The sequence below is a fragment of the Periophthalmus magnuspinnatus genome, chromosome 7 (assembly GCF_009829125.3).
Source record: "Periophthalmus magnuspinnatus isolate fPerMag1 chromosome 7, fPerMag1.2.pri, whole genome shotgun sequence".
NCBI lineage: Eukaryota > Metazoa > Chordata > Actinopteri > Gobiiformes > Gobiidae > Periophthalmus > Periophthalmus magnuspinnatus.
Window position 1 is genome coordinate 12,934,334 of NC_047132.1, and position 21,623 is coordinate 12,955,956.

Consider the following 21,623-nt stretch of genomic DNA (forward strand, 5'->3'; position numbering starts at 1 on the left):
AGTTCTTCTCTCAAACTGAGAACACTCTGTTCCACCTTGTGACGTCATTAAGTTGTAATACAGGAAGTGCTCCACTGTGTTTTAAACTCCACACACCTTCACATAGAATCATTTGGATTAACTCAGTCCTGGAATTGCAATCTCTACTGAACTAAAGGTAAAAGGAGCTCTTAACTTGAAAACTACCACTTCATGACATCACAAGGTGAAACAGAGCATTTTGAGCTTTGGAGATGTAGACAGACTAATAATAAAGTGTTACTCAAACATGTGTGAATGAAACAAAACACAACTCCAGGTCTGTTTTTGAGGAGGGAACAGCATCAGAACATGGATTAAAGGTCACAGAGTCCATTTTGTGTCATATAGAAGCTTTAATTTTGAAGTTTGAAATCAGCTTGGTAAAACAAGAAAAGATAAAAAACAAAGGGCTGGGAATTATACTTAAAATTCCACACAATACTGTCTTAAAGGAGCACTGTGGAACTTTTCTGGTGGCGGTTGGATGTTATTGCTTTGCCTGAAAGGTTCTAGAGTAGGGCATTTAACCTGTAAATCCTGCATTTATTCCATTACTGAATTCCTGTGTGTAAGGCATTACACTTATAGCATTCATTCAATTCCATGTGTTTTTTTTTTTTTTTTACTGATACTTTGTAGCTGATGTTATCAACAATCCCTGATGCTAACTGGAGGCTCTGCTCTGTCTGAATCTCTGACTTTAATCTGAGTTTTGTTTTAACACAATCTGACCATAAAGAATTGATTTATTTAACTACAACAGGTGAAATTATGTGTGTGTTAAACAAGTCCTCAAATAACACTGCAGTCACAAACCAGCTAGCATTAGCATACTACTGTGTAACTACTGTGTAACTACTGTGTAAACTCTACTGTGTAACTGTACTTGTAACTGTGGGACAGTCTGCTGTCTGCTTGTCTCCGGGGAAAAGCTTTGCCTAGAATGTTCCACAGTCTGGCATTAACCTCATTAGTTTCCATGGAGACAAGAAAGTGACACTACCAGGCCAAGTTACAGGTCACATCTGCATTGGGGTCAGCCCTTTCATGGCAAGAACGCAAGTTCAAGAAGAAGTTTTTGAGCAAGTAGGAAAGTTTATTTGTACAGCACAATTCATACACAAAGGAATTCAAAAAGCTTTACAGGATAAGATAGACATTAAAATCACAATACAACAAAACAAACATAAATAATCACCATAAAATAAACACCAAAAGGGGAGGAGACAGAATAAAACCCTTTCAGTCGTATGTACAGCTAAACTGAACCATCTGATCCTAGATTTAAACATTGTCAAAGTAGAGGAATGTCTCACATCTTCAGGAAGACTGTTCCAAGTTTGAGCTGCATAAAACTGAAACAATGATTCCCCATGTTTAGTCCTGGTTTAGTTCTGGTTTAGTCCTGGTTTAGTCCTGGTTTAGTCCAGGTTTAGCCCTGGTTTAGTTCTGGTTTAGTCCTGGTTTAGTCCTGGTTTAGTCCTGGTTTAGTCCTGGTTTAGTCCAGGTTTAGCCCTGGTTTAGTCCTGGTTTAGTCCACCTTGTGGATTTATACTTATACCTTGTGTAAGTATAAATCAGTTCCTTCAGCAGGAGTCTAGTATCTGGGTCACTCAAAGTGAAAAGGTCAGATACTTCGCTGCAAACCCAGTGACCAAACACAACACAGGAACAGGGATCTTAGTCATTAGATGTTTGTAAGTCATAACCACAGCTGAGTGTCAAATGGGCCGATGCAAACAGCACCAGTCTGACCCACTCTCTCTGTGCTCATCATCTGTATCTGTGTATAGATTGGTGTTGCATTTTTAAAAAGCATTTAATGTTTTCCAATTTAAAACAATCCCTACATCTGAAAAACCAATGCACTTTAAAGCAACTGTGTAACTTTCTGGAGGTGGCACATGAAATGCGTGATTTGAAGTGGATTAAGTGAGAGTGACCCCACACCGTTCAGCTCCAGATGAAGCTCATTGAGGTTAACATTTTTAGCGGTGGATTTGGAGCCAAGTTCCGACCGTGAGAGCCAACCTGGAATGAGGCTGTTGAAGCTGCTTCCCGCCCACATCGCTGCTTTAGCAGGGAGCGGACCCTTAGCAACGCTGTCAATGAAAACTGTTGCTAACGTTAGCAGGAACGACCTTGGCAAAACAGGGCAGCTCATTGTTCTGTTATTAATGTTCATATCCTAATTTACAGACACAATAAAAAAACCCAGGATCACGTAGAGCGGGTTAATACGAACATTTTAAGACCAAAATGATGAGTCTGACAGCAGCAGTTACAGAGAGAGGGGCCACAGTTTTTCAATAGAAAATGAATGTGAACCAGAGTGAATGGAGCTGGAAGTGCACCAATGATCACTTCCTATTTGTGGACTGTGGAACTATATAGAGGAAATTTAAAATGATGTCTATGTTTAAACATTCTAACTTTATTTCCAGCAGCCTGTTCAGTTGTAGCAGCGCCCTCTGCTGTCAGCAACAGGCATGAGCCATAAGAAAAACACAGCTGTGCTTGTGTATTGCACCTGTACTGAACATAGTTTTGAGGTGATGGACTTAACATTAAACCTTTCATATGTAACTAGGGGCCGGAGGGGGTCTGGTTTGGGAACCACAGGATTTCATCTCTGCTGTTTGCAGATGATGTTGTCCTGATGGCTTCTTCGAGCCAGGACCTGCAGCACTGGGGCGGTTTGCAGCCGAGTGTGAAGCGGCTGGGATGAGAATCAGCTCCTCCAAATCCGAGGCCATGGTTCTCGACCGGAAAAAGGTGGTTTGCCCTCTCCGGGTGGGTGGAGAGTCTCTGCCCCAAGTGGAGGAGTTCAAGTATCTCGGGGTCTTGTTCACGAGTGAGGGAAGGATGGAGCGGGAGATTGACAGGGGGATCGGTGCAGCGTCTGCAGTGATGCGGTCGCTGTATCGGTCCGTTGTGGTGAAGAAGGAGCTGAGCCGGAAGGCAAAGCTCTCGATTTACTGGTCAATCTACGTTCCTACTCATGAGCTCTAGGTAATAACTGAAAGAACAAGATCACAGATACAAACTGCAAAAATGAGTTTCCTCGGCAGAGTGGCTGAGCGCTCTCTTAGAGATAGGGTGAGGAGCTCGGTCACACAGGAGGAGCTCAGAGTAGAGCTGCTGCTCCTCCACGGGGAGAGGAGCAGCTGAGGTGGCTCGGGCTGTTCCAAATGCCCCCTGGACGCCTCCCTGGGGAAGTGTTTCGGGCATATCCCACCAGGATGAGGCCCAGGAGAAGACCCAGGACACACTGGAGGGACTATGTCTCTCGGCTGGCCTGGGAACACCTTGGGGTCCCACCAGAGGAGCTGGAGGACATGTCTGGGGTGAGGGAAGTCTGGGAGTCCCTGCTTAGACTGCTGCCCCCGCTGCCTTCTGGTTAAGCGGAAGAAAATGGATGGATTATCATATGCAACTTTTGGTTTATTTTCCTAATGTAATCATCTGGAAAAATGAAACTGGCGCCCAAGACGACAGAGAAGACGGACTTTAAACACGTTCAATAAATAATATAAAACAAGCGTGAATGAAGCAAAAATACAACTCCAGGTATAAAATTAATCAAGATCATTAAAAATTGCAATACATGAATTCAGCTGGATACATCCCCTTTAAGAGCTTTTCTACCTTTACCTGCCTTAACCCTCCTCTCCTTTAATGTTTCTCTTGTTTCATTATGGTGTGTAAGCTACATGTGTCCACCAGAGGGCGCCGTAATCCCTTAAAATGCATGTTGAACTATTGCCCCTCTAACGGAGCAGAGGCAGTGTTCTGTGTCATTCTCTGGTATTTTTATATGAATACAAAACATGTGCTGAACTGTTCCTGTGTGTCAGATGCCCTCCCTGTGTCTCCATGAGATTCAGATTCAGAGTTCAGTCTTTTGGTCATTTCTTCAGGACGTGTTTAAAATATGTAATTTGAACTGAATCTTATTGTTAAAACAGAAATCACAAATCTAATCGCTGTGTCAGAAAAATCACAGTTTGATATGGGAGGGCATCTGACACATAAGAATATAGGAGGATGGGAGATATCTGAGGATGGGAGGGCATCTGACACAGCGATAAAGGAAAATGGGAGGGGATCTGACACACAATGATATATAAGGAGGGTGGGAGGGCATCTGACACAGGTGATCTAAGGTAAAAGGATATAGTTCAGATGGGGAGGGCGATAGCGACAGGTAGCAGGACAAACTCGGTACTACTGTGACAATCCTATCAGCTCAGTGTGTACTTCAGGTATGTGTACTTTTGTGTACTTTAATGTGCACTTCAGGTACTTTTGTGTACTGCAGAGTCTGTGTACTTTGCTGAGTACTTTTGTGTGTACTTTGTTGTGTACTTAACAGGGATCGGCGTCTCAAGAGAGTCTGGCCCAATTCTCTGCAGGTGTGAGAAAGTTCAACCCATCAGTCAAAGTAAAAGAACTGATAAACCAGGACTAAACCAGGACTAAACCAGGACTAAACCAGGGCTAAACCAGGGCTAAACCAGGGCTAAACCAGGACTAAACCAGGACTAAACCAGAGCTAAACCAGGGCTAAACCAGGACTAAACCAGGGCTAAACCAGGGCTAAACCAGGACTAAACCAGGACTAAACCAGGACTAAACCAGGGCTAAACCAGGACTAAACCAGGACTAAACCAGGACTAAACCAGGACTAAACCAGAGCTAAACCAGGGCTAAACCAGGACTAAACCAGGACTAAACCAGAGCTAAACCAGGGCTAAACCAGGACTAAACCAGGACTAAACCAGGACTAAACCAGGACTAAACCAGGACTAAACCAAGACTAAACCAGGACTAAACCAGGACTAAACCAGGACTAAACCAGGACTAAACCAGGACGAATCCAGGACTAAACCAGGGCTAAACCAGGACTAAACCAGGGCTAAAACAGGACTAAACCAGGGCTAAACCAGGACTAAACCAGGACTAAACCAGGACTAAACCAGGACTAAACCAGGACGAATCCAGGGCTAAACCAGGGCTAAACCAGGACTAAACCAGGGCTAAAACAGGACTAAACCAGGGCTAAACCAGGACTAAACCAGGGCTAAACCAGGACTAAACCAGGGCTAAACCAGGACGAATCCAGGACTAAACCAGGGCTAAACCAGGGCTAAACCAGGACTAAACCAGGACTAAACCAGGACTAAACCAGGACTAAACCAGGACGAATCCAGGACTAAACCAGGGCTAAACCAGGACTAAACCAGGGCTAAACCAGGACTAAACCAGGACTAAACCAGGACTAAACCAGGACTAAACCAAGACTAAACCAGGACTAAACCAGGACTAAACCAGGACTAAACCAGGACTAAACCAGGACGAATCCAGGACTATACCAGGGCTAAACCAGGACTAAACCAGGGCTAAAACAGGACTAAACCAGGACTAAACCAGGACTAAACCAAGACTAAACCAGGACTAAACCAGGGCTAAACCAGGACTAAACCAGGGCTAAACCAGGACTAAACCAGGGCTAAACCAGGACGAATCCAGGACTAAACCAGGGCTAAACCAGGACTAAACCAGGGCTAAAACAGGACTAAACCAGGACTAAACCAGGACTAAACCAGGACTAAACCAAGACTAAACCAGGACTAAACCAGGACTAAACCAGGACTAAACCAGGACGAATCCAGGACTAAACCAGGGCTAAACCAGGACTAAACCAGGGCTAAAACAGGACTAAACCAGGGCTAAACCAGGACTAAACCAGGACTAAACCAGGACTAAACCAGGACTAAACCAGGACTAAACCAGGACGAATCCAGGGCTAAACCAGGGCTAAACCAGGACTAAACCAGGGCTAAAACAGGACTAAACCAGGGCTAAACCAGGACTAAACCAGGGCTAAACCAGGACTAAACCAGGGCTAAACCAGGACGAATCCAGGACTAAACCAGGGCTAAACCAGGGCTAAACCAGGACTAAACCAGGACTAAACCAGGACTAAACCAGGACTAAACCAGGACGAATCCAGGACTAAACCAGGGCTAAACCAGGACTAAACCAGGGCTAAAACAGGACTAAACCAGGGCTGAACCAGGACTAAACCAGGGCTAAACCAGGACGAATCCAGGACTAAACCAGGGCTAAACCAGGGCTAAACCAGGACTAAACCAGGACTAAACCAGAACTAAACCAGGGCTAAAGCAGGACTAAACCAGGGCTAAACCAGGACTAAGCCAGGGCTAAACCAGGGCTAAACCAGGACTAAACCAGGGCTAAAACAGGACTAAACCAGGGCTAAACCAGGACTAAACCAGGGCTAAACCAGGGCTAAACCAGGACTAAACCAGGACTAAACCAGGGCTAAACCAGGACTAAACGAGGACTAAACCAGGGCTAAACCAGGGCTAAACCAGGATTAAACCAGGGCTAAACCAGGACTAAACCAGGACTAAACCAGGATGAATCCAGGACTAAACCAGAACTAATCCAGGACTAAACCAGGACTAAACCAGGACTAAACAAGGGCTAAACCAGGACTAAACCAGGGCTAAACCAGGACTAAACCAGGGCTAAACCAAGGCTAAAGCAGGACTAAACCAGGGCTAAACCAGGACTAAACCAGGACAAAAACAGGACTAAACCAGGACTAAACCAGGGCTAAACCAGGGCTAAACCAGGGCTAAACCAGGACTAAACAAGGACTAAACCAGGGCTAAACCAGGACTAAACCAGGACTAAACCAGGACTAAACCAGGGCTAAACAAGGACTAAACCAGGGCTAAACCAGGACTAAACCAGGGCTAAACCAGGGCTAAACCAGACTAAATAAGGACTAACCCAGGACTAAACCAGACTAAATAAGGACTAAACCAGACTAAACCAGGGCTAAACCAGGACTAAACCAGGGCTAAACCAGGACTAAACCAGGACTAAACCAGGACTAAACCAGGACTAAACCAGAGTAAATAAGGACTAAACCAGGACTAAACCAGGACTACACCAGGACTAAATTAGGACTAAACCAGACTAAATAAGGACTAAACCAGGACTAAACCAAGGTTAAACCAGAACTAAACCAGGACTAAACCAGGGCTAAACCAGGACTAAACCAGGGCTAAACCAGGACTAAACCAGGACTAAACCAGGGCTAAACCAGGGCTAAACCAGGATTAAACCAGGGCTAAACCAGGGCTAAACCAGGGCTAAACCAGGACTAAACCAGGACTAAATCAGAGTAAATAAGGACTAAACCAGGACTAAACCAGGACTAAACCAGGACTAAACCAGGACTAGACCAGGGTTAAACCAGAACTAAACCAGGACTAAACCAGGGCTAAACCAGGGCTAAACCAGGACTAAACCAGGAATAAACCACGATTAAACCAGGGCTAAACCACGATTAAACCAGGGCTAAACCAGGGCTAAACCAGGACTAAACCAGGGATAAACCAGGACTAAACCAGGACCAAACCAGGACTAAACCAGGGCTAAACCAGGACTATACCAGGACTAAACCAGGACTAATCCAGGACTAAACCAGACTAAATAAGGACTAAACCAGGACTAAACCAGGACTAAACCAGGACCAAAATGTGACTTTAAAAATATGGTATTTTAAATAAAGTATGGAGTATGGAGGAATAAACCAATAGACTGTCTTTGGTCCTGGTTTAGTCCTGGTTTATTCCAGGTCCAGTCCTAGTTTCATTCAGGTTTAGTCCTGGGCTAGTCCTGGTCCAGTCCTGGTTTAGTCCTGGTTTGGTCCAGGTTTAGTCCCAGTTCCTGTCCATGTTTAAAGTGATGACCTGAAGTGAAACAAAACCAAAACATTTTCTTAGAATTCCCAAAGTGAGCGACCTCCAGAATGTCTGTGTGATCGGTGCCTCTCGCCCCAGTCGCCCCAACCCTATTTGTTACAGGTTTGTTTATACAAGAGGGAGGGGGGAGAAAGAGAGGGGAGAGAGACGGAGGGAGGAGAGAGAGAAAGGAGAGAGAGGGGGAAGAATAGAGGAGCACAGAGAAGGAAGGGAAAGGGGGGAAAGAGGAGAAAGGGACTGAGAGAAGGAGAGAGGGGGAAAAATGAGGGAGAAAAATAGGTTACAGAGGGAGAGAAAGGTGGACTTTGAGAGAAGTGTAGAAGGAAAGCACCAGAGAGAGTGAAAGAGAAAAGGAGAGAGGAGAGAGGTGAGCAAGAGAGACAGAGAGAGAGGGAGAGAGATGGAGGGAGGAGGGGAGAGTTGATGTAGTGCGTCCCTGAGTGTTACTGATGTGAGCTTAGGTCAAGGTAATGATCATAAATAAGAAAGACTTCAACAACAGGTCCAGGAACTAAACCAGGACTAAACCAGGTCTAAACCAGGAGCTAAACCAGGACAAAACCAGGTCTAAACCAGGATTAAACCAGGACTAAGTGAAGTCTAAACCAGGAGTATACTTGGAACTAAACTATGACTAAACCAGATCTAAACCAGGAACTGAACCAGGAACATGTGCAGGGGTACATGTGCAGTGAGACGTGTGCAGTGAGACGTGTGCAGCGGGACATGTGCAGTGAGACGTGTGCAGTGAGACATGTGCAGTGAGACGTGTGCAGTGAGACGTGAGCAGTGAGACGTGTGCAGTGAGACGTGTGCAGTGAGACGTGAGCAGTGAGACGTGAGCAGTGAGACGTGTGCAGTGAGACGTGTGCAGTGAGACGTGTGCAGTGAGACGTGAGCAGTGAGACGTGAGCAGTGAGACGTGTGCAGTGAGACGTGTGCAGTGAGACGGGGGCAGAGGGAGGGTCCAGGGAGGGCATCTGGTGTATGGGATCGTATCAGGGACAGTGAACAATCTATGCCTCAACTGTGAACCCAAAACATGCACAACATCTCAGTTCTCGGATCCTAAGGTGTGCAGGATCCTGGCTCAAATCCTGAGAAGGTTCCAGCGAGGGTCCTGACCAGGATCCCGGCTCAGACTGACTCTGTTTAACTGTGTCAACTACAGGTGGGTTATGTATGCACATATTTTTAAATACAAAAATGTAAAATTTGAAATCTCCAAAATTCTGCTCCACAAATGTTGAACCTTCTTCAGTTTATCATCAGCTCCACAATTAACAATTAATTAATTACTTAATTAACCCTGCACAGTCAACTCACAAATCTAGAGTCTCAGTGTAAGGTGAAGGTGTAAAGGTGAAGTGTCCAAACAAAACAAACACGACAGCACAGACAGACTTGAGTCTCCCCTCCCTCTGCTCTCTGCACTAAGTCACTCCCCCTTCAGAGCACTATCACAACACAGTCGCATCCCACTAATGAAACTACATCACATCAGGTTTGTCAAGTTGCTGTGTACAGTTTTGTATCATGTTTCTGTATATTTGTGGAGAATTGTCGTGTGGGAGCATGGGTGATGTAGACTTGTGGGCGGAGCATTGGACAGAATCTTAGAGCTAAACACAAGGAAGGTTTCAACAGGGCCCAGGAGAGATTGCTAAATTACTCAAACATGCATGGATGATATCTAAATCTCTTCAGACATGTTTTTGATGAAGGAACAGTGTTAGAACATGGGAAAGAGCTCAAAAGCAGAAAACCTCCTCTTTAAACGTTACTTCAAACTGTCTTCCATAAACAATGCCACAACTGCAGACGGCTCAGTCTTCAATAGATCTTTGTTATCCCCCATCCCTCTCTCTCTCACTCTCTCTCTTATACTTTCTCCTCTGATAAGAGTTCAAAGCGTGTGCAGATTTACTCGACAGCTCTGAGCGCTTTTAAAAAATATGACTTCGTAAATGTTTGCATATGTCATCGCAGAGGGAGGGGCCAGACGCACAGCTCAAATCCGTCACGCCGGGCACTGGTACTGAGAGAGGGAGGGCATCTGGGTCAAAGCTTTCCACAGAGAAATGGCGTAAATCAGGGGGTGCTTACAGAACTCCGAGCCCCACTCGACAGCTCCTCTTTGGGCATGAGAAGTGAACGAGGAAGTATAGAGGAAAAAGTGTCCATCACAGCTCCATAACATTACAAGGCTTTTGTTTGTAATGAAGTGCCAGCGTTTACACAGACCCCTGACACCTGAAAACCTCATAAAGTACCAGTGCTTAGACCAACCCCTGACATCTGAAAACCCCATAATGTACCAGTGCTTAGACAGAACTCTGACACATGAAAACCTCATAATGTACCACCGTTTAGACCGATCCCTGACACCTGCTCCAAGGAAAGCCAAACTTCTGGCCCAGATGATGTTGAAGTTCTACACAGACGTCACTGAGTTCATCATCACCTCCTCCATCACGGTGTGGTATGCCCATAGACTGTATATATAAATGCACATAGCTAACCTGCTAGCTGCCGCATTCCACATAGGAAGTGAGTATGGGCGCAATTCTGGCTCCATCAACTCTTTCTATGTAAAAACCATCACCCCTCTCTCTCTGATTGTTGCTGTCAGACTCATCATTTTGGTATTAAAATGTTCATATCAACCCCTCTGTAAGATCCTGGTTTTATTATTTTGCTATTGTGTTTGTAACTGAAGATATGAACATTAATAACAGACCGGTCAGGTGCCTTCTTTCCCTGAGGGTGATCCTGCTAGCGTTAGCAACAGGTTTGATTAAAGGGAAATCACACTTGTCAGTGTTCCCAGTAAGGTCTATTCAAAGAACTGGAGAGGGGAATCCAACCAATAGCTGAACCTGGGATTCAGAAGGAGCAGTGCGGTTTTCGTCCTGGAACACTTTATTCTCCATCGGGTCCTCGAGGGCTCATGGGAGTTTGCCCAACCAGTCCACATATGCCTTGTGGATCTGGAGAAGGCATTTGACCGTGTCCATTGTGGTACCCTTTGGGGGGTGCTCCGGGTGTATGGGGTCCGGGGCCCATTGCTAAGGGCTGTCCGGTCCCTGTATGACCGGAGCAGGAGCTGTGTTCTCTGCACTAAGTCAGACCTGTTCCCACTGCATGTTGGACTCCGCCAGGGCTGCCCTTTGTCACAGGTTCTGTTCATTGTTTTTATGGACAGAATTTCTAGGGGCAGTTAGGGGTCAAAGATAGTTTGGTTCAGGGGCAGGAGGGGGTCCAGTTCGGTGACCACAGGATCTCATCTCTGCTGTTTGCAGATGATGTTGTCCTGATGGCTTCTTCGAGCCAGAACCTGCAGCACTGGGGCGGTTTGCAGTCGAGTGTGAAGCGGCTGGGATGAGACTCATCTCCTCCAAATCCAAGGCCATGATTCTCGACCGGAAAAAGGTGGTTTGCCCTCTCCTGGTGGGTGGTGAGTCTCTGCCTCAAGTGGATGAGTTAAAGTATCTTGGGGTTTTGTTCACGAGTGAAGGAAGGATGGAGCGTGAGATTGACAGTACACAAGCTTCAGCCTGGAGGATGCAAAGGGGTTTGTTGAGGACTGTGGTTCTGCTGTTTCTGTACAGACATGATTTATCTCATGCTCCTGTGTGGACCGTCACATCTGAATGTGAAGCCGTTTGCGGTGACAGAGTGTCCCAGTAGCATAGACACCCTCTCATATGAGGGGCTGGAGGTGGTGTTCTCATGTGAAGTCTGCTCTCACATCATCAGGGTCACTTTCATCTCTCTCATGATTCTGACTTACTGAAGCACCCACTACCCTCTCTCCACAGACTTACTGAAGTGGCCAATCATCTCCCTGTCTGTGACTGATGGGGCCCCAGCTGTTGGTTCCTTGTCACAAACAGACCTGGACTTGTGTTTTGTTTCCTTCACATGTTTAACACACATACCCTGCACATTTAGGTTGCATTTTTCTCTTAAACAGAAAACAATCTTGTGATGTCATGTGGTAATAAAGGATGTGCTCCAGTGTGTTTTTAAACTCCATACAACTTCACTAAAATCATTTGGATGATTTCAGCCCTGGAATTTCCAATCTATACTGAACTAAAGATAAAAAGGAGCTGTTAACTTGAAAACTATTTCATGGCATCACAAGGTGGAAAAGAGCATTTTAAGCTTTGGAGATGTAGACAGACTTTTCAGGAGTTAACAACACTATAACATGGCTAAAAGTGCTCAAAAATCAACTTTGTGTAATATAGGACCTTTAAAATGCAATGGTCCTTTTGTGTTGCAGCTCAGACCTGATCATCAGAGTCCTAGTGATTCTCCTGGTCCTGGAGTTAGACCAGAGTTAGATCTGGTTTAGTCCTGGTTTAGACCTTGTTTAGACTTGGTCAGTCCCAGTTTAGACCTGGTTAAGACCTGGTTTAGTGGTGGCCCAGTCCTGGTTTAGTCCTGGTTGAGTCCTGGACTAAAACACTTAAATAAACAGTTATAGTGTAAAGGTGTTACAGTTAGATTAATTTTTGTGATTTTTTGCCTAAATTCAAACTGTTTCTGAAGTGTTTATTTGTTTATTATTTAATGAAGGGACAATGCATATTAAGAACAGAGGCATGGGGAACGAATCCCACACCTGTAAATATGCAGGATTATAGCCAGTGCTAATTTTCATCCTTTGTCCCTTGCTAGAAAAAAACAAAAAACAAAAAACACCCAGCCACACCAGAGCTTATACACAGTGTTCTGCCTCTGTGTCTTAAACCCACATCCCTCTGTGTTTCTCAGGAGACTTTTAGAAGGATTTAGGACTTACCTTCTTTCTTTTATTAATTTATTCTTTCTGTTCTTTTATTTGCTTATTCTTTCTGTTCTTTTATTCGTTTATAGTTCATAAATGATTCTTTGGACTTTTGCAGTGACTGAAAGTGAAAGTGTGTGGAGCTGGAGTGAGCTCTGACTGTGAGCTCTGAGCTGAAGGACGTGGCCTAGAAACACAAAATTAATCAGAACAACTGTGGGCCTCTCTCACTCCTCCTCCTCTTCTTTTTCCTCCTTTTCTTCTCTCTCTCCTTCTCCTCTTCTCCTCTCTATTACACTTCCACTCTTCCTCTTCTCTAACTCTATCTCCTTCCCCCTCTTCTGCCCCTCCTGTCTTCTTCTCTCTCTGCCTCTTTCTCCTCGTTACCTTCTCTTTCTCTCTCCCTCCTCCTCCTCTTCTCACCTCTCTCCTACTCTCTTGTCCCCTCCCTCCTTGTCCTCCTTTTTTCTCTTATCTCCCTCTCCCTCCTGCAGCCCTTCTCTCTTCTCTCTGCCTCTCTCTCTCTCCTTCCTCTTCTTCACCACTCTCTCCTCATCCTATAACCCTTCTCCTTCTTCACTTTCTGCTCTTTCACCCCTTCCCCCTCTTTCCATCCCTCTGTCCACTTCTGTCTGTTTTTTGGTTTCCTTTCTATCCCTTTCCTCTTTTCACTGCTCTTTCTCTCTCTCTTCTTCTCTTTTTCTGTCCCCCTCTCTCCCTCCCCTTCTTATACCCCCCTCTCTTCTCTCCTCTTTTTCCTGGTCACCTCTCTCCCACTCTTCTTCTCTCTTTGCTCTGCTCTTTACTCCTCCTCCTCCCTCTCTTTTCCTTCTCTCTCCCTCTGCTCTTTCTGTTGTTGTGTCATTAGGCAAAGTGCTTAACCCTTTGGATCCTAATTTTCTAAGTTGAGAGTTTTACTTCCTGTTTAATTTCACAACTGTTACCTAGCAACCGTAATGTAAACAAGTGCCCATGGACCACCATAGAACCTGCCTTCCCCATTGAGCACTGTTCTCTCTCCTTTCTCTTTCCTCTCATCTTTCCTCCTCTCTCTTTCTTCCCATTTACCTCCTTCCTCTCCCCACTATTCCAGTATCGAGTCTATTCCTCAGTATCAAAATCGAGTTCTTGTCAACACTACTTCCTGTATTTTTCTGTACTTTTTTCCTCAAACTGTCACGTAACTGATGCAAAATTATGGTACATATTTAGCACAGGTTCTATCCCACCAAACCAGGTCAAAATTAGAAAAACATGAAAAATGGAGGACTTCCCCCTCTTCTGCGTCTCATATATTTAAAGTGAATGTTGACTTTGTGTATGAAGTTTTATTCTGGTGCTCTGGACTCAAACGGTAGCTCTCACAGAAATAACCCCGTCTCATATCAGCTGCACCACACCGGCTCTGGAGGAAACATGGCGGCTCCGCTCATCCACACAGGAAGTCGGCGGGCACAGACAGGAAGTGGCCTGGCAGTACAGGAAGTCCTCCCCCCGTGTACAGATACGGTAGAGACGAGATTATATTGAACAGCACAAACAAACAAATCAACAGGAGACACACGAGCGGCGTTCACACTATTGTGTTCACATGGAGACCTGACCACATTTTTATATAGCGCTTTACATCAGGGAACCACACACACATTCATACACTGGAGGAGGGAAGGGAAAGTTTGTTGCCCAAGGACACAACTACAGCATTCATCTGTGGGAGTTGGAATCGCACCATAAACCTGTGGGTCAGTAGATATGAGCTCTCAAGTGGGATTTACCAACTGAGCCACTGTCGCTCATATCAGCCAGAGTTTGAAATAAGCAGAAGTTTGGTTGGTTTATGGTTAAACGACCTGTACCTGTTTTGTTTGTGGTGCTGTGAGATGAGGCTAATGCTACAGCTAAAGCTACTGTTAAAGCTAAAGCTACAGCTAAAGCTAACATAAACACTACACTACTTACTGTTTGTGGTCAATGTGTAATTAGCTACAGTGTGTAACGTTCTGGAGATAGCACGTCACCTGTATGATTCCATGGAAACAGAAAGTTAAAACCATACTCTGGAACATTCTCCATGAAGATAGATACATTTTACACCAAACTGTGGAAGATTATAGACAAAGGAACAATATTTCCACGGAAACAAGCAGAAGGCCCTCCTCCAGGCCAAGTAAGAGTCAGGTTTGTGAAGATGCAAGCCCATTCAGAGTAGGGATGCATGTTTTTATGTTTGCAAGCAAGAAAATCACATAGTGCTTCACAACAACAAGTAAAAACTCATAAAAATAACACAAATACAAACAACAGCCTGGAAGGAGCGATCTCAGGGCCGCAGAGAACATTCAGGTTTTTAAAAGCAGGCTCAAGACCCATCTTTTTAGCATAGCTTTTGATTAGTATTTATCATTTTAGTTTACTTCTCTATTTATTTAGTCTTATTTAGGCTGGCTAGTGTGTTTATGTTTTACTTATGTTTTATTTACTTGTTTAGTTTTGACTTTTTATTATTTTATTATTTTTAATCATTTTAGATTTGCCAGTGTTTCCTCTGAGGAGCCCTCTGCACCGGGAGCTGTGGTTGGCTGTGGCTGCTGGGCCCTGGCTCGTGGGCCCTGGAGGTTTGGTCTTGACCTCATCTCTTCTCTGGGCCCTGGGCTGGTGTCCTGTGGCTGTGGGTGACCCTGCTCCTGGTGCAGATGGTTCCTCTGGTGGCGCTCTCTCATCTGGTTCATCTTTATCCAGCCTATTGCATTAAACATATTTTAAATGAAACAAAAGTTATTTTAACATGTGTTGGGGTGGGGGGTGGGAGTGTATGTTGGGGTGGGGGGTTCTCTGGTTGTGTTTATTGATGTGTTGGGGTTGGGCTGTTTGGCTGTGGGGTGGTTGGGTGGGTTTGGTGGGTGGGACTGATTTTAATGCTTTGTAAAGCACTTTGTGTTACTTTTTTTTGTATGAAAAGCGCTCTATAAATAAAGTTTGATTTGATTTGATTTGATTTGATCTTCTCTGGTCCCAAAATGAGTGTGAGGAACATGAACAGGTTCTGATCCAGAGATGTGAAAGAGCCAGAGGGAGCAGAGGACTGGATCAGATCACTCATGAAGGAAGGAGTCAGCCCCAAAGTCAGCACCCACATTTAAAAGTGTATCTGGTGGAAAACCAGCAGCCACAGAAGAGACAAAATAAAACAAAAAATATGCTTTTATTTTAGTCTAGTTTGGGATGAAATGTTACATACTGGAGCTTTACATTCAGTTTTCCCATACGCCACATATCCTGTTCTAGATCCTGGAATACTATGAGACAAATGCATTGATAGAATTCCCTGGATAATTTAAATCTATATCTTGGGCTGGTGGTATATTTAGTCATGACATTACACAGGCTGATGCTCACCACATTTGTCATTACATTTTCTCATCGATTTATTTATAAACTTTAGGACCGACTCGTCCCTGTCCCAGCGAAGAGGCTCAAGCTCACAAACTGTTACTATCTTCTCTTGTAGAACTCCATGCAGTTTGTAACATGAATCTGGGGTTAAAGAGGAGGTATTCTGGAAAATGGACTTTTCTGAGTTTTCTCTTGTGTTCTAACACTGCTCCCTCATCAAAAACATGTCTGAAGAGGTTTTAAATGTCATCCCTGCATGTTTGAGTAATCTGGAAATCTCTCCCAGGCCCTATTCAAATCCTCCTTACGGTTAGCGGTACGAGCCTGTACGAGGCTCCGCCCACAAGCCTATGTCACCCATGCTCCCACACAACAATTCTCCATAAATACACAAAAACATGATACAAAACTGTACACAGCAGCTTGACAAACCTGATGTGATGTGCAGTAGTTTCATTAGTGGGATGCAGCTGTGTTGTGATAGCTCTCTGAAGGGGGAGTGACTTAGCACAGCGAGCAAAGGGTTTAGAGTGTCAGCATTTTCAAAACAATTAAAGCAAACATGGTGATCTTAATATGTTATGTGTTACTGTTAATACTCCATAGAAGTAAAACACCTCCTCTTTAAAGATCTGGGGGATTATACGAACGCAAGACAAACTGAACCATCACACAAACATCTCTCTCTTCTCTTTTGTGTTTTTGTCCTGTGTTACCGTTTCATTCTGTCCCTCTCTCTCACTCTCTCCCTATCTGTCTCTCGCTCTCGCCCCCTCACTCTCTCCCTCCATCTCTCTGCCTCTCTCTCTCTCCATATCTCTCTCTTGCTCTGTCTCTCTCTCTCTCGCTCTCTCTCCCTCTCCCCCTCTCTGTCCCTCTCTCCCTCCTCAGTTGCTCCGCTCCCTCCCTCCTTCCTTCATAATGTTTATTAATTTTTGATGAATAAGCCCTATGGGTGGTCAGCCGTGCGAAAGTCCAGTAGTGTGTTTGCCTTTTGTGCCAGTCACCTGCAGCTGTACGAGGCCTGTAGAGACAGAGCTGTAACCACACAGAGACAGAGCTGTAACCACACAGAGACAGAGCTGTAACCGCACAGAGACAGAGCTGTAACCACACAGAGACAGAGCTGTAACCACACAGAGACAGAGCTGTAACCGCACAGAGACAGAGCTGTAACCACACAGGGCTGTAACCACACAGAGCTGTAACCACACAGGGCTGTAACCACACAGAGACAGAGCTGTAACCGCACAGAGACAGAGCTGTAACCGCACAGAGACAGAGCTGTAACCACACAGAGACAGAGCTGTAACCACACAGAGACAGAGCTGTAACCACACAGAACTTTAGGACACAACTCAGCTCATGTGGGGCTTATGTTGTACAAAAAAAGAAAAAAAATCTGTATCAAATGGTAAACAGCGAAGACCAGGTAAGAATTATGTAATAAACATCTTAAATCAGTCAGTGTCTCAGATTTGTAGCCTGCACACTCTGTATAAAGAAGTGACTAAGTGAGTGTGACATCACCCACAGCGTTCAGCTCCAAATGAAGCTCACTGAGTCTAGAGCAGTTATAGGGGTCCAGTTGTGATTCGTGCCAGTTTGAGCAATCTTTAATCACTTATTTTCAAGAAGCAGTTTTGCTGATCAACTCCCCAATGAAGGTTAAAATGGTCAAAGATAAGCAGAAATTGGCGTGAAGGAACGATGACTAGGTCAGGGCACAGAAAAGGGAGTGCCAGAGGGCTGAGCAGGAATGGTGCAAGTCAGAGCTCCAGATTCATTATTAGATTCACAGAGAAAAGATGCACATGTACAAACACAGTTTATGGAGACACCCAGAGCCTTAGAGCTGAGTCACTTTTCACATGTAACTGACAAAACTGCCCCATCTACATGCTGCCTCCATGTGTTACCCACATAGTCCGTATAAAGAAGTGAACTAAGTGTTTGGCTCCAGTCAAATGAAGCTCATTGAGGCTAGAGCAGTTATAGGGGCAAATTTGAAGACAAATTCCATATTTGGAATTCTGAGTATCATAGCAACCAAAGAGCCAATCCAGAGCAAAGGTTGCCCCTTCCCACCCACACCGCTGGTTTAGCAGAGAGTGTGTGCTTAGCGATGTTGTCAATCAAATCTGTTGCTGACGCTAGAGGGAGTGACATCGAGGAAAGAAGTCGCCTGATTTGTCTGTTATTAATGTTCATATCTTGATTTACAAACACAATAGTGAAATAAAAAACACAGGATCATGTAGAGTGGGTTAATACAAACATTTTAAGACCAAAATGACGAGCCTAACAGCAGCAGTTACAGAGAGAGGGGCCATGTTTTCCAATGTAAAGTGAATTGGAGCCAGAGTCAGTGGAGCCAAAAGCGTCTTCCTACTCACTTCCTATTTGGTATACTGTGGCTAGCAGGTTAGCTCTAAGGCAAAGTCTCAGTCTTGATCCTGTTAGATCTGAGTGCTGCCTTTGACACTGTGGATCATGGGATCCTCTTACAGAGACTAGAGGACTGGGAGGGCATCTGTGGTACTGCACTAAACTGGTTCAATTTCTATCTAGAAAACAGGGAGTATTTTATTGAAATTGGAAAATGTCCCTGACGTGTGTGGTCCCCCAGGGATCAATCCTGGGACCCCTGTTGTTCAGTTTCTACATGCTGCTGTTAGGACAGTTAATACGCAGCAATAATGTGTCTTACCACAACTGTGCAGATGACACTCAGATCTATGTCTCACTGCAGCAGGTGAATATGGACCAGTGGATTCACTCTGCCACTGCATCCAACAGATCAGTGTGTGGATGTGAAACAATGAGAAAAGAGAGAGAGAGAGAGAGAGAGGGAGGGCGAGAGAGAGAGAGAGAGAGCGGGAGAGAGAGAGAGAGAGAGAGAGCGAGAGAGAGAGAGAGGGAGAGCGAGAGAGGGAGAGAGAGAAAGAAAAAAGAAAAAGTGTGTGGATGCAAAACTATGAGAGAAGAAGGGGGGAGAGACACACAGACACACACACAGAAAGAGAGACAGAGGGAAAGAGACAGAAACAGAGAAAGTGGGATAGAGAGAAAAAAAGAAAGAGAGATGGGGAGAAAGAAAGAGAGAGACAGAGAGAGAGGATTGAGCTAGAGGGAGAAAGAGACATAGAAAGAGAGCAAAACAGGGATAAAAGCAGAGAGAAAGATGGAGAAGAAAAGAGAGAGAAGACAGAGTGAGAACAGAAAGAGGGAGCCAGAAAGAGTGAGGGGGAGAGAGAGGAGCTCCTGTCAGTTTGACATTAAACAGAACCTGCACATTAGGACATTACTCCATCCTCCTACACTACACTCCTCCCCCTCCCCCTCCCATGCTCCCCCTCTCCTCCTCCACTCCTCCACCCTCTTTCTCATTCTCTTTCTCTCTCTGCTCTCCTCCCGTTCTTTCCTCTTTCTCTCCTCTTTTCCCCTTCCCCTCCTCCTCCTCCTCTCTATGAGGGTCTCAGTGTTTGCTTAGCCTCTTCACATGGCTGATAAAGACAGGCAGGAAGACATATTGGTACGAGAGGAAGAGGAGGGGAGGAGGAGGACAGAGGAGAGGAGGAGAGGAGGAGGAGGAGAGGAGAGAGGAAGAGAGGGAGAGGAGGAGGAGGAGGAGAGGGACAGAGGAGGAGAGGGAGATGAGGAGGAGAGGGACAGAGGACGACAAAGGAGGAGAGGGAGGAGAAAGAGGAGGCAAAAGAGGAGAGAAAGAGGAGGAGGAGAGAGAGGAGGAGGAGAAGAGGAGGAGAGGAGGAGAAGGACAGAAGAGAGAGAGGAGAGGGAGTGAAGGAGAGGAGCAAGGAGAGAGGAGAGGAGGAGAAGAGGAGGAGAGGGGGAAGAGAAGGTGGAGGAAGAGGAGACAAAGAGAGACAGAGGAGGAGAGATGAGGAGAGGAAGAGGAGAGGGACAGAGGACGACAGAGGAGGAGAGGGAGGAGAAAGAGGAGGCAAAAGAGGAGAGAAAGAGGAGGAGGAGAAGAGGAGGAGAGGAGGAGAAGGACAGAGGAGGAGAAACGAGGAGAGGAAGAGGAGAGGGACAGAGGAGCAGAGAGAGGAGGGTGAGGAAGAGGAGACAGAGAGGAGGAGAGAGGAGGTGATGGAGAGGAAGTAGAGAGAAAGACACAGAGAGAAAGTGAAAGGCTTATTCACACCAAACAAGGGGACCTTTTCATTTATTATAACAACCACAAAAATAAAACATAAGTTTGACCCGTGTCCTCTGCATTTGACCCACCCTCAGTGTCTCTGGGTTAAACCTGAATTGACCCATCCAAAAAGTAAATGTAACCTTTTAATTACGCTACAAGACTTTTTTTCAATCCGTTTTCAGAAGCTATTCAAGTTCAGCAGATAAAACTTTCAAAACCTTCATTCTGGCACAGTGTCAGACTGGATAGAACTCATGCCTCACAGCAAGAAGGTTCCTGGTTGACTCTTGGGTCTTTTTGTCCTTTCTCCAGTGACTCCTGTTTCCCCCATCAACCCAAAACATGCACAATCCTCCAAATGAGTCCTGATCAGCTTTATTAAATCTGCCCTGTTCAAACTGTTCAGATCTTTATCCATGTTCTTGTCGTTTCTTCTCATTGAGCCTCTGAAGTTTGTATCTCGAGTGATTCATGTTTGAATAATCTTTAATCGACTATTTTCAAGACGCCATTTTGTCGATCTAATCCCGTTTTCACCCCCACCGGTACACGCCCACTGTGACGTACACGCCCACTGTGACGTACACGCCCACTGTGACTTACGCACTTCCTTTTCCAGTTTTATTTTCTTAATCTGTGATACTCGTAGGATTCAGCAGTGTGGCGTAGTCATTTTGGTACAAATACAAAAAAAAAAGAAAAAGCTACTCGCTCGTGTGACATGCAGCTGTCCATAGGGGGCGCCGACAGCATGTGCCACGTTGTTGTGATGATGTGTACGGTGACGTCAGCTCCCACTGGGACTTATTTCTTCGTCGTTTTAGATGAATATTGTGATTTTAAATGTGTAAATTATAACATAATGATCCACGGTGTCAGAGATGAGACCCATAGAGACTCAAGCTCAGTGCGGCTGTTTTAAAAGCAGATTTACCTCACCCATCACTTTATAGATGGCAGTGTTTCCACCACTTCATAATATTTAACACTATTATTAAACCAGCTGTAGTTGGTACTTGACAAACGCATTCATCACTCTCTTCTCTCAGGGTGGTCCTCTCTCTTCTATCCCTCTCTCCTCCGCTCACTCCTCTTTCTCCTTCTGTCTTTCCTTCCCTCTCTCCTTCTGTCTCTCCTCTCTCTCTTTATTTCTTCTATCCCTCTCTTCTTCTCTCTCTCATTCCCTCTCCTTCCCTCTCTCCTTCTCTCGCTCCTTCTGTCTCTCCTCTCTCTCCTTCCCTCTCTCCTTCTCTCACTCCTTCTGTCTCTCCTCTCTCTCCTTCCCTCTCTCCTTCTCTCCCTTCCTCTCTCTCTCTTTCTCTCCCTCCTTCTCTCTCTCCTTCTAAGTCTTTTGTTTATTCATTTTCTCTGCTGTGTACCTTCTGTCGTTCCATCCTTGCCCTCCCTCACATTCTGCAGAACAATATGAGCAGATAAACAG